Raw genomic sequence first — 13,375 nt, forward strand, 5'->3', positions numbered from 1 at the left:
CAGATCGATACGTATCACGAACTGCGCATGTGCCGAGACGTGGACACATCCCCCTGCGCATGCTCACAACCACGTCAGAACAACTGCCTAAAATACGCCGGATCACTTTGTACGGCGTGAACGTAACCTACGCCCAGCCAGACACACGTCCAACGTAAAATACGCCGGCTTGTGTTCCCTGGTGCAGACCTTTGCATGTCTGCTGCTGGGTTACACCTCCTTTATGGGGAATAACTTTACGCCGGACGTACGACTTACGCGCACTGCGTCGGGCGCACGTATGTTCGTGAATCGCCGTATTTCACTCATTTGCATATTTGAATGGCTAATCAATGGGAGCGCAAACATGCGTCCAGCCTAAATGTGCGCCCACCCTACGCCGGCGTAGGCAAGTTACGTCGTCGGGGTGAAGCCTGTTTTTAGGCGCATCTTAGTTTGTGGGTCTGACGCACAGATACAACGGCGCACATTTGCACTTACGTCGGCGTATCTTGTTATACGTCGGCGTAAGTGTTGTGTGAATCTGGGCCAATATATATATATGTGCGTGTGTATATATAATTATAATAATAATGTTATTATTATCATTATTATATATATATATATATGTGTGTGTTTGACAGATATATATATATATATATATATATATATATATATATATATATATATATATATATAACTAAAGGCTACCATAATATATTATATAGTATAATTTTATTATTATTATTATTATTTTAAATATATATGTGCGTGTGTATATATAATTATAATAATAATGTTATTATTATTATCATTATTATATATTTTATATATATATATATATATATAAAAATATATAATAATGATAATAATAATAACATTATTATTATAATTATATATACACACGCACATATATATTTACATTATATATATATATATATATATATATATATATATATATAAATAAATAAATAAAACACACACATATATATTTAAAATAATAATAATAATAATAATAATAATACAATTATACTATATAATATATTATGGTAGCCTTTAGTTATACTCATTATACTTATATTCCATTTCATTTTATAGGAGAAGTCATTTCACCACACCGCCAATCACTGCTACTCCTGACCAATCCCAATCATTACATGTATAATTAGCAGATTCAGTGATCTCTCTCAAACTTGCAGTAACTGTGGACTTACCTGAAGACACCAGCAGGTACTTCTCCCCCAGGGGTCACCCACCTCCTTCTCCAATCCTCACCTCCCCCCATGTCACTGCAAGTACAGGAATCACCGCCAGCTGATCTGCACTTCCATTTTCCTGAAGCTTGGCAAGTGTCTGAAACTTTTCTGGCCAATCAGAAACTTTTGGGCTGTACCATTGCAGACAAGGGGAGGGGGGCAGACTTTGTGTGGCAACATTCCACTTCCAATCTATTCTGGAAGAACAAAGTTGTTTTTTTATAAGAAGTGAAGAATAATGGTGTGTTCTGAGTGGAGACAGAAGGAAGAGATACAAAGTATCAAACACAAAATAAAAATAAAAGAGGAACCACACCCCCCTCTCTAGATGATGACAGTCCTCAGCTCTTTTTCTTATGACACCTGTGCTACACAAATATACATTATTGTGCTACATTGTTATTCATATTTTGGATTCTTGTTCTTTTCTCTTTTTTTTTTTATTTTGTTTTTTATTTGTTTTGTTTTTTTACAAGAATAATTTTTTGTTGGTGTCTATAATTATAGGGCTGAATTCAGAAACGATTTACGGCGGCGTATCTCCAGATACGCCGCCGTAATTTAAAATGTGCGCCGTTGCATCTTTACGCCTATTCAGAAAGGCATTTACGTGTTTTTATCCAAGATACGACTGACGTAAGTCTCTTACGCCGTCGTATCTTGGGTGCATATTTACGCTGGCCGCTAGGGGCGCTTCCGTATATTTTCGCGTTGAATATGCAAATTAGGTAGATACGCCATTTCAGAAGCGTACTTGCGCCTGTCAGATTTAGCTACGCCGTTTACATAAGGCGTCGGTCCGGCAGTAAAATTACCCCTCATAAAGCAGGGGTAAGTCATGTTAAGGTATGGATGTCGGAAGCGTCGGAACAGCGTCGTATTTTACGCCGTTTGCGTAAGTCGTACGTGAATGGGGCTGGGCGTAAGTTACGTTCAGGTTGACTAAGCATTGAGCCGACGTATCTTGAGGAGTATTTGCGACGTGACTGTGAGCATGCACGTGCATGCGCCGTTCGTTCAGCCCCTCATTTGCATGGGGTCACGGTTCATTTTAATTAAACACGCCCACTGCCAACCTACTTTAATTTACGCGGGCTTACGCCGGCCCATATACGCTGCGCCGCCGTAACTAAGGACGCAAAGGGCCGGATTCAGAAAGAATCGCGTATCTTTCTGCGGGCGTAGCGCATCTCATATGCGCTACGACGCCGTAACTAAGTCAGGCGAGTACCGTATTCAGAAACAATTTGCGTCCTTAGTTATGGCAGGGTAGCGTATATGGGCCGGCGTAAGCCCGCGTAATTCAAAGTAGGTTGGCAGTGGGCGTGTTTTATTAAAATGAACCCAGACCCCATGCAAATGAGGGGCCGAACGAACGGCGCATGCACGCGCATGCTCAGTCACGTGCTTAGTCGACGTGAATGTAACTTACGCCCAGCCCCATTCACGTACGACTTACGCAAACAACGTAAAATACGACGCTGTTCCGACGCTTCCGACGTCCATACCTTAACATGACTTAACCCTGCTTTATGAGGGGTAAAGTTACGCCGGACCGATGCCTTACGTAAACGGCGTAGCTAAATCCGACGGGCGCAAGTACGTTTCTGAATCGGCGTATCTACCTAATTTGCATATTCGATGCAGAAATATACGGAAGCGCCCCTAGCGGCCAGCGTAAATATGCACCCAAGATACGACGACGTAAGAGACTTACGTCAGTCGTATCTTGGAGAAAAACAAACGTAAATGCCTTTCTGAATAGGTGTAAAGATGCGGCGGCGCACATTTTAAATTACGGCGGCGTATCTGGAGATACGCCGCCGTAAATCGTTTCTGAATCCGGCCCAAATTGTTTCTGAATACGGTACTTGCCTGACTTAGTTATGGCGGCGTAGCGCATATGAGATGCGCTACGCCCGCAGAAAGATACGTGATTCTTTCTGAATCCGGCCCTCACAGTTTATCCACTTGCCCTCCAGAACATTTACCCCTCTTCATGAGTGGGACATTTTTTGCGATGCAGCACTGTGTTACTTTAACTGACAATTGCGCAGTCGTGCAACGTACCCAAATAAAATTGATGTCCCCTTTTCCCACACATAGAGCTTTCTTTTGGTGGTATTTCATCATCTCTGCGGTTTTTATTTTTTGCGCTATTAGCCCCCCCCCCCAATAAAAAATTTGTTCAACAGTTTAGGCCAATACCACACAAATCTTCCCCACAACTTCATCCTCCCAGCACAAAACCTCTCCTCCCCCAAATATTCTCCTCCAACACCCCCCCCCCTTAGCACAACTCTCCCCCTTCTCCTCAAATTTCTCCTCCTTGCACAAATATTTTTGGTAAAAAAAATCCCAAAAAGCGTATATTGATTGGTTTGGGCAAAAGCTATAGCATCTAACAAGGGTCTCAAACTGGCGGCCCTCCAGCAGGTGCGGAACTACAATTCCCATGAGGCATTGCAAGGCTGACAGTTACAAGCATGACTCCCACAGTCAGAGGCACGATGGGACTTGTAGTTCCGGAACAGCTGGAGGGCCACCAGTTTGAGACCCCTTGACTCTACAAACTATGGAATAGATTTATGGAATTTTTATTTATTTTACTTATTTTCTACTAGTTATGGCAGCGATCAGCGACTTATAGCGGGACTGTGACATTGCGGCGGACAAATCGGACACTTTTTGGGGAAATCCCCCCTCCTAACAGAAATCCTCTCTTCCCCAACACAAATCATCTCACCCCCAAATCCCCTCTGCCAGCATTAATGATCACCCCTCCAAATCCCCCCTTTCAGCACAAATCCTCACCCCCCTAATTCCCACCTTATCACACAAATCTTCCCCACAACTTCATCCTCCCAACACAAGACCTCTCCTCCCCCAAATATTCTCCCCCAACACCCCCCCCTTAGCACAACCCTCCCCCTTCCCCCCCAAATGTCTCCTCCTTGCACAAATCCTACCCCCCCCCCCCAAATCCCACCTTATCACACAAATCTCCCCCCCAACTTCATCCTCCCAGCACAAAACATCTCCTCCCCACATATTCTCCCCCAACACCCCCCCCCTTAGCACAACTCTCCCCCTATTCTATTTTATAATTTCCCCCACAAATAGAGCTTTCTTTTGATGGTATTTGATCACCTCTGCAGTTTTTATGTTTTGTAAAAAAAAAAATTAAAACGACCGAATAAAAAAAAAAATACAAAACGGTATTACATTTTGTTATAAAATTTTGCAAAACGGGTAATTTTTCTCCTTCATTGATGTACGCTGATGAGGCTGCACTGATGGGCACTGATGGGCTGCACTCATGGACACCCATAAGGCGGCACTAATAGGCGGCACTGGTGGGCACTTATAGGCGGCACTGGTGGGCACTGAGAGGTGAAACTGAGAGGTGGCACTGAAAGGGCATTGATAGGTGGCACTGGTGGGCACGGAGAATTGTCACTAATAGGTAGCAAGGATAGGTGGCACTGATAGCTAAAATGATGGGCACTGATAGGTGGCAGTGGTGGGCACTGATCAGCACTGGTAGGTGGGACTAATAGGCAGCACTGCTAGGTGGCACTGATGAGGCACTGACTGGCACCACTGGTGGGCACTTTATTGCACTGGTGGGCACTGGCAGGAGGTACTGGTGGGCACTAATGAGGCTGATGTGCCTCTTCCACTGGGGACCGATGTCCCTTACACAAGAGCATGTGATCGGCTTCTTGTTTTCTCAGGCTGTCAGCGTGAGGAGAAAAAAAACGATTACCGATCCGTTGCTTACATCACGTGATCAGCTGTCATTGGCTGACAGCTGATCACATGGTAAGGGGCCGGGGCCGGATCTGTGATCACCCGAGTCTCAGTGACTCAGTGATCACAGCGCGTGCAAAGGGGAGGACCTTGGCCATCATTCAGCTGTAGCACGGACCCCTAGTGGTTAAGGAACTTGGACTAGAGCAGCGGTCTCTGAATTATGGCCTTTGTTATTTTTTTAGATATAGGAGGGGGAGTTCTTTTTTATATATAGGGGGTATTTTTTATATATATCGGCTATGGAGCAAACTCCCCAAACAAGCACCAAAATTCTTATTCTTTTTCCTTGTTATTTAACCACTTGAGACCCGCGCTATTGACAAAAGACGTCAACAGCGCGGTTCTCAGGCGCCAAGTGGACGTCTTTGGACGTCATTTGAAAGCATTACCCGCGTGCGCCACTGAGGGGGCGTGCGGCGGGTAACCACTGTGCCGCCGCATCGCTGGGGAGCCGATGCGTGTACCTGGCGGCCGCGATGTCCGCCGGGTACACGCGATCGTCGGTGACACAGCCGGTAACAGCAGGGATGTGGAGCTCTGTGTGTAAACACAGAGCTCCACGTGCTGTCAGAGGAGAGGAGACCGATCTGTGTCTCTTGTACATAGGGACACAGCCTCGGTCACCTCCCCCAGTCACCCCCCTCCCCCCACACAGTTAGAACACACCCAGTCCCAGGCTACACATTTAACCCCTTCCTCACCCCCTAGTGTTAACCCCTTCCCTGCCAGTCACATTTATACAGTAATTAGTGCATTTTTATAGCACTGATCGCTGTATAAATGTGAATGGTCCCAAAATTGTGTCAAAAGTGTCCGATATGTCCGTCGCAATATCGCAGTCCCAATAAAAATCGCAGATCGCCGCCATTACTAGTAAAAAAAAAAAAAATGAAAAAAAATCATAATTCTGTTCCCCATTTTGTAGGCGCTATAACTTTTGCGCAAACCAGTCGCTTATTGCGATTTTTTTTTTTTTTTTTTTTTACAAAAATACGTCGAAAAATACGTATCGGCCTTAACTGAGAAAAAAAATAGTTTTTTAAAAAAAATATTTAGATATTTATTATAGCAACAAGTAAAAAAAATATATATATTTTTTAAATTGTCGCTCTTTTTTTGTTTACAGCGCAAAAAATAAAAACCGCAGATGTGATCAAATACCACCAAAATAAAGCTCTATTTGTGGGGAAAAAAGGACGTCAATTTTGTTTGGGAGCCACGTCGCACGACTGCACAAATGTCAGTTAAAGCGACGCAGTGCCGGAAGCTGAAATTTCGCCTGGGGTTTATGTGCCCAGTAAGGAAGTAGTTAATATAATTATTCTGTTCTTTAACCAATTAAGAGACTGGTTGTCAGTGATCGGTGTCAGAATCGCACCACCCTGAGTTGTCATTCAAGGCAGTGGGGGAGATTGTGTAATCAGCACTCATCCTCCTCCATTCATCATTTCTGTTTCTCCATAAGGAGGAACAGGTAAGGATTGACCTCACTGACAATACAATGTAATGATCTCACATAACACCCAATATTATGACATCATCACTCAGCTCAGGGAGACAATATTTACTGTTAGGCTTTATTATTTTTTTTATCCCTCTTTTTACACTTTTTTGAGTCTATTCCTTTTAATACAATTTAAACTCATCTAATATAAATGACCCAGGCAAAAAACTAAATAAAAAAAATAACCCTTTTACCTGTCCGGTTCAATACTATGTGTTGACAGACATCGCATGAGGTTCGCACCACATTGCTGTGCACATCACATGCAAATCACATCGCATTCGCACAAAAATGGTGGGAATGCTGGAATCGGATTTTCAAACTCATGCGACTCAATTCCATCCGATTTCACAGCTCGCACTGCGTTCTGCAAACCGATTTAGAGATGCCATTAACTTTATATTAACACCCGCAGCAGTTTGCAAAGAACTGCCTGCAATTTGGGCACCTACACAAAGATTGCTGCAGATCCCATACTGCACAAGCATGAACGCAGCCTTATTCTATTTATTAATCAGTAGAATTATTCTGCTGTTAAATTAATGAAAAATCATGGTTGTCAGTGACTGGTGTCAGAATCGTACCACCCTGAGTTGTTATTCAAGGCAGTGGGGGAGATCGTGTAATCAGCACTCATCCTCCTCCATTCATCATTTCTGTTTTTCCATCAGGAGGAACAGGTAAGGATTGACCTCACTGACAATACAATGTAATGCTCGCACGTAACACCCAATATTATGACATCATCACTCAGCTCAGGGAGACAATATTTACTTATTTCGCTTTTCGGCCTTTTGGCTAAGATCAAGTGTAGTATCTGTTCTTATCAGTTGCCAGAGGAGGCGCTGTATCTTATCCCAAGTGTGGGGAGGGCACAGACAAATCCAACGGCGTAATTGCACCTGGATGGACGGTCTCGGCAGTGTCAGCGGGGCCGAGTCTGAGCCGACCAGAAGGGTGTTCCTGGTGAGGATGGGTGGCTGCACTTGGTCTGGTCTTTTTGCCGAGATCTAGTCTGGCCTTCTGGCCGGCTGGTGTAAGTGCTATCTCTGTCAGCGATCCGGTTGGAGGAGCTGGTAATACCCTGGGATGTGACGGGGCAGGACCATGCAAATCCGCCGGGTTGATGGGGGGTCTGGAAGGGCTAGTATTGGCGGAGGCTGCTAACTGGAGCGGCTGTTCTCCCTAAAAAAACCCATAAAGGGCTCTCTAGCTGGTAGGGGTGGAGGGCTGCACTGGCTGGTCGGGGGGTTGGATTTGGAACTAAAAGCCTATGGTGCATGTGCTCCTGGGGTGGCAGTCCAGGGGTATCTGAGAATCACTGTGAGTGAGGGTCACATTGATTTAAAGCGGGGGTTCACCCTAAAAACTAATTTCTAAGATTAGAGCCAGCATACTAAGGACATTTACTTTCGGCAGGTCTTATTTTTTTTTTCTCCGTACATACCTTTATATTCTGATTTTGTCCAGGGCTTCCGCGTTCTGATGACTGCGGGACTGGGCGTTCCTATCCCTGCCTCAGGGTTCCGATGACTGCGGGACTGGGCGTTCCTATCCTTCGGTTAGATGATTGAAGGCTTGTGAAACAGTTCTCCTGTCGCACAACGCGCGTCACCAGATTTCCGGAAATAGCCGAGCTGCGAGTCGGCACTATACGGCGCCTGTACAGTCAGCTCTACACGGCGGGCGCAGGCGCCGTATAGTGCCGACTCACAGCTCGGCTATTTCCGGAAATCTGGTGACGCGCGTTCTGCGACAGGGGACAGGCGACAGGGGACCTGTTTCACAAGCCGTCAATCATCTAACCGAAGGATAGGAACACCCAGTCCCGCAGTCATCGGAACACGGAAGCCCTGGACAAAATCAGAATATAAAGGTATGTACGGAGAAAAAGTAAATGTCATTAGTATGCTTAGTATGCTAGATGTAATGGTAAAAAAAAAAATTTGGGGTGAATCCCCGCTTTAAAGATACCACGGTCACTGCACCAGCAACATGCTTTTTTTTTTTTTTTTTAAGCACCTGCCTCCTGGGCCGGGCATTTTGGCTAGGACCGGAGGAATATTTTATTCCTGGCCGGAGGGTAGGGTGACCACATTTTCAAACTCCCATTCAGGGACACCTTCCCTTTCCAAAAATCAGCTTGTGCTGTAACGAATCACAGCACAGTGATTGGACACAAGAGGCAGGATTTATGATTTCTCCAATCACAAGCAGGCTTTTTTGGGGGCATCAGATTGGCCCGGGGTGGGTGGCTGTGTCAGTTTCATTCCGGGACAGACCTGTGCCCGGGACAGACCTGCAAAATGCGTGACTGTCCTGGGCAATCCGGTACACGTGGTCACCCTACCGGAGGGCCTGGTCATTGTATACCACAATGACCACTTCTTTCACTCTCTTCTCCATTATTTATTGCCTATGTTTGTCACATTTTTGTCTTTTTTTTTGTTTGCGCACGTTTGGTTCACTGTGTGACTATTAGGGTGCCAGTCCTCGGGCCAGCCCTGAACGTTTTGGGAGTGGGTGGACATGGCCTTCTGGCTTAGTTCACTTGCTCTCATGGGGTCTCCCTTCAGGGGATCCCCACCTAGTACTGGGAGAGTTCTGTTTCGGCAGTCCCTCCAAGGAAGTTGGGTCCGTGTCGGCTTCGGTTGCTCGGGGGATCAGGGTTTTTGGGTCCCTTCTTCACAGGAGGATCACTTGAAGTTGCACGTTTTTGTGAACACTCTTTATGTGTGTGCACATTTTTTCTGCACCGGGTGGAGTTCTTTGGGTGTGTTCACACGCCATAGGCTTTTCAGAAAAAAAAGGAGACAATATTTACTGTTAGGCTTTATTATTTTTTTTATTTTCCAAAATTAAAAATTCCCCTTTTTTACACTTTTTTGAGTCTATTCATTTTTTTCCCCCTAATATTCTTTTATTGAAATGTTGGCTTTTAACATACAAAGAGTAAAACAATGCATATGAAATTGAAGCAGGTGGGGCCCGCTTCCTTTGAAACGTGAATACATGAGAATATATATGTACATAGAAGAAGAGCAGGAACAGGTTGTATTGTACTTTTCAACAAAAAGGAATGTAGGGTTAGAAATGCCATAAACCATTCTCTTAGGGGGGTACCCTGAGGGGGGAACAGAGACTGAGGAGAGAGGGAGGATAGGAATGGAAAGGGTAGACCAGCTATTTTGTGTCAAGGGTATAGCTGATCAATATGATTTTGTTAGTAGACAACCATAAAACCCAGATGGCTCTATACGGTCTAAAGCTGAAATATAATAGATGTTGTGGGGAAGTGCGACAGCTAATTAAGGGTTGACTAGGCAGCAGGCTAGCTACTAAGTTGTGCTCTGGGGTCTGATATTCAGAACTGCCATTGTCGGTGGAATTTTTCAATATTCATATGTATTTTCAGGCACATCATGCGAATGGTTGCGGCTTGCTCATCCTGGATATTCACTATGTTATTATGGGCTTTAATGGCAGTGTAAAGGTGCTGTTCAATGTGATCCGTGCGTTCCTCCAGGTTAGCAATCTGGTCATTTAAGTGGTTAATGGAAACTGTCAGATGACATTGAAAATCGGGCTGCAGAGAAAGTAGCATGGCTTGGATAGCATGCTCTGAGGCTGGATTATCAGTGGATGGGAATGAGAAGACTGGAGCTCTGGTGTGGAACTAGAAGTCCCAGCACTGCTGTGCTTTTTCACAGTGCAGCCCTCCACCCCTGCCAGCTAGAGAGCCCTTCAAGGTTTTCTTAGGGAGAACTGCCGCTCCAGTTAGCAGCCTCCGCCAATACTAGCCCCTCCAGACCCTCCGTCAACCCGGCGGATTTGCACTGTCCTACCCAGACCCATCACAGGGCAGTACCAGCTCCTCCTACCGGATCGCCAACAGGGATAGCACTTACACCGGCCAGCCAGAAGGCCGGACTAGAACTCGGCAAAAAGACCAGACCAAGCGCAGCCACCCATCCTCACCAGGAGCACCCTTCCAGATATCTCAGACACAACCATAGGCCGGCCCCCAGTATAGTTACATAGTTACATAGTTAGTCAGGTTGAAAAAAGACACAAGTCCATCCAGTTCAACCACAAAAAATAAAAAAACAAAATAAAAAACACAGTACAATCCTATACACCCAACTCCATACCCACAGTTGATCCAGAGGAAGGCAAAAAACCCCAGCAGAGCATGATCCAATTTGCTACAGCAGGGGAAAAAATTCCTTCCTGATCCCCTGAGAGGCAATCGGATTTACCCTGGATCAACTTTACCTACAAATCTTAGTACTCAGTTATATTCTGTACATTTAGGAAATAATCCAGGCCTTTCTTAAAGCAATCTACTGAGCTGGCCAGAACCACCTCTGGAGGGAGTCTGTTCCACATTTTCACAGCTCTTACTGTGAAAAAACCTTTCCGTATTTGGAGGTGAAATCTCTTTTCCTCTAGACGTAAAGAGTGCCCCCTTGTCCTCAGTGTTGACCGTAAAGTGAATAATTCAACACCAAGTTCACTGTATGGACCTCTTATATATTTGTACATGTTGATCATATCCCCCCTTATTCTCCTCTTCTCAAGAGTGAATAAATTCAGTTCCTCTAATCTTTCCTCATAGCTGAGCTCCTCCATGCCTCTTATCTGTCGGGCAGCACGGCGTAGTCCCTGCTGAAACCATCCTTCCAGGTGCAATGACGTCATTGGATTGCATCCACCCTCCCCATGTAGGAGGTGCTTCAGCGCTCCTCTGACAACTGATAAGAACAGATACTACACTTGATCTTAGCCAAAAGGCCGAGATTGCTGCAGTTCCCACACTACAGAAACATGAACACAGCCTTATTATATTTATTAACCAGTAAAAATTGTCTGCTGTTAAACTAATGAAAAGCATGGTTGTCAGTGATTGGTGTCAGAATTGCACCACCCTGAGTTGTCAATCAAGGCAGTGGGGGAGATTGTGTAATCAGAACTCATCCTCCTCCATTCATCATTTCTGTTTCTCCATAAGGAGGAACAGGTAAGGATTGACCTCACTGACAATACAAAGTAATGATCGCACATAACACCCAATATTATGACATCATCACTCAGCTCAGGGAGACATACCTGGCAGGGGAGACACCATGATCATGAAGGCGGTTCTCCCAGGGCGAGGCTCGGCCATTGCACACTCTAGGCCGTGCTGATCGTGGTTGTCTTCCCTGCCACTTCTCGGCCTTTTGGTTGGGACTGGGTGTGGTATCTGTCCTTATCAGTTGTCAGCGGAGCGCTGAAGCACCTCCTACATGGGGAGGGTGGATGCAATCCAATGACGTCATTGCACCTGGAAGGATGGTTTCAGCAGGGACTACGCTGTGCTGCCCGACAGAATACTGGGGGCCGGCCCATGGTTGAGTCTGAGCCATCTGGAAGGGTGCTCCTGGTGAGGATGGGTGCTGTGCTTGGTCTTGGTCTTTTTGCCGAGTTCTAGTCTGGCCTTCTGGCTGGCTGGTGTAAGTGCTATCTCTATCAGCGATCCGGTAGGAGGAGCTGGTAATGCCCTGGGATATGACGGGGTAGGACCATGCAAATCCGCTGGGTTGGCTGGCAGGGGTGGAGGGCTGCACTGGCCGGTCGGGGGGTCGGATATGGAACGAAAAGCCTATGGTGCATGTGCCCCTGGAGTGGCAGTCCAGGGGTATCTGAAGATCACTGTGTGTGAGGGACACATTGATTTAAGATACCACGGTCACTGCACCAGCAACATGCTTTTTTTAGCACCTGCCTCCTGGGCCGGGCCTTTTGGCTAGGACCGGAGGAATTTTTTATTCCTGGCCGGAGGGCCTGGTCATTGTTTCACCACAATGGCCACTTCTTTCACTCTCCTCTCCACTATCCCTTCCCCCACTTTATTTTATTTAAGCCTGTGTTTGTCACTTTTTTGTCTTTTTTTGTTGTGCACGTTTTGTCACTGTGTGATTAGTAGGGTGCGGGTCCTCGGGCCAGCCCTGAACGTCTTGGGAGTAGGTGGACATGGCCTTCTGGCTTAGTTCGCCTGCTCTCATGGGGTCTCCCTTCGGGGGAGCCCCACCTAGTACTGGGAGGGTTCTGTTTCGGCAGTCCCTCCGAGGAAGTTGGGTCCGTGTCGGCTTCAGTTGCTCGGACCACAGTACCTCAGTCCCCGTCTGGAGCCTAACGCCCCGGGGGATCAGGGTTTGGGTCCCTCTTCACAGGAGGACCACTTGACGTTGCACCCGTCTGCACGTTTTTGTGAACGCTCTTTATGTGTGTGCACATTTTTTCTGCACCGGGTGGAGTTTTTTGGGTGTGTTCACACGCCATAGGCTTTTCAAAAAAAAAAAAAAAAGGGAGACATTATCACTGTTAGGCTTTATTATTTATTTTATTTTCCTAAATTAAAAATTCCCCCTATTTACACTTTTTTGATTCTGTTTCCTTTTAATCCAATTCAAACTGATCTAATATAAATGACCCAGGCAAATTTTTTTTTAAAATAACCCTTTTGCCTGGCCGGTTCAACACTTTATGTGTTGCCAGACATCGCATGTGGTTCGCACCACATTGCTGTGCACATCACATGCGATGCAAATTCAGCCATACAGTTGGAAAGGGCTGAAATCGCATCGCATTCACACACAAATGGTGGGAATGCTGAAATCGGATTTTCACACTCATGCGACTCAATTGCATCCGATTTCACAGCTCGCACTGCGTTCTGCAAAACAATTTTGAGGTGTCATTAACTTTATGTTAACACCTGAAGCAGTCGGCAAAGATCTGACAGCAATTTGGGCACCCACACAAAGATTGCTGCAGT

At 45.7% G+C, this 13,375-nt stretch overlaps 1 protein-coding gene, 4 non-coding genes and 2 pseudogenes across 5 annotated transcripts in view; 2 read left to right on the forward strand and 5 right to left on the reverse strand.

Annotated features, from left to right (window-relative positions):
• ACHE (acetylcholinesterase (Cartwright blood group)) overlaps positions 1 to 1,287 on the reverse strand; it is a 194,260-nt gene extending 192,973 nt beyond the window's left edge. Inside the window, exon 1 of the mRNA XM_040346677.1 lies at positions 1,194 to 1,287. The gene's annotated coding sequence lies outside the window, so the exon portion shown is untranslated. The remainder of the gene's footprint in view (positions 1 to 1,193) is intronic.
• Positions 1,288 to 6,416: 5,129 nt separating this feature from the next.
• LOC120934155 lies at positions 6,417 to 6,548 on the reverse strand. Its single transcript, XR_005748305.1, has one exon. It is a non-coding gene; the product is annotated as a U8 small nucleolar RNA (small nucleolar RNA).
• A 578-nt stretch (positions 6,549 to 7,126) lies between these two features.
• On the reverse strand, positions 7,127 to 7,258 carry LOC120934171. The gene has a single exon (XR_005748320.1). It is a non-coding gene; the product is annotated as a U8 small nucleolar RNA (small nucleolar RNA).
• A 75-nt stretch (positions 7,259 to 7,333) lies between these two features.
• Positions 7,334 to 7,443, forward strand: LOC120933980 (annotated as a pseudogene).
• A 3,811-nt stretch (positions 7,444 to 11,254) lies between these two features.
• LOC120933953 lies at positions 11,255 to 11,362 on the reverse strand (annotated as a pseudogene).
• Positions 11,363 to 11,466: 104 nt separating this feature from the next.
• On the reverse strand, positions 11,467 to 11,598 carry LOC120934152. The gene has a single exon (XR_005748302.1). It is a non-coding gene; the product is annotated as a U8 small nucleolar RNA (small nucleolar RNA).
• A 58-nt stretch (positions 11,599 to 11,656) lies between these two features.
• Positions 11,657 to 11,815, forward strand: LOC120933904. The gene has a single exon (XR_005748158.1). It is a non-coding gene; the product is annotated as a U1 spliceosomal RNA (small nuclear RNA).
• Positions 11,816 to 13,375: the final 1,560 nt, after the last annotated feature.

The sequence above is a fragment of the Rana temporaria genome, chromosome 3 (assembly GCF_905171775.1).
Source record: "Rana temporaria chromosome 3, aRanTem1.1, whole genome shotgun sequence".
Classification (NCBI taxonomy): domain Eukaryota; kingdom Metazoa; phylum Chordata; class Amphibia; order Anura; family Ranidae; genus Rana; species Rana temporaria.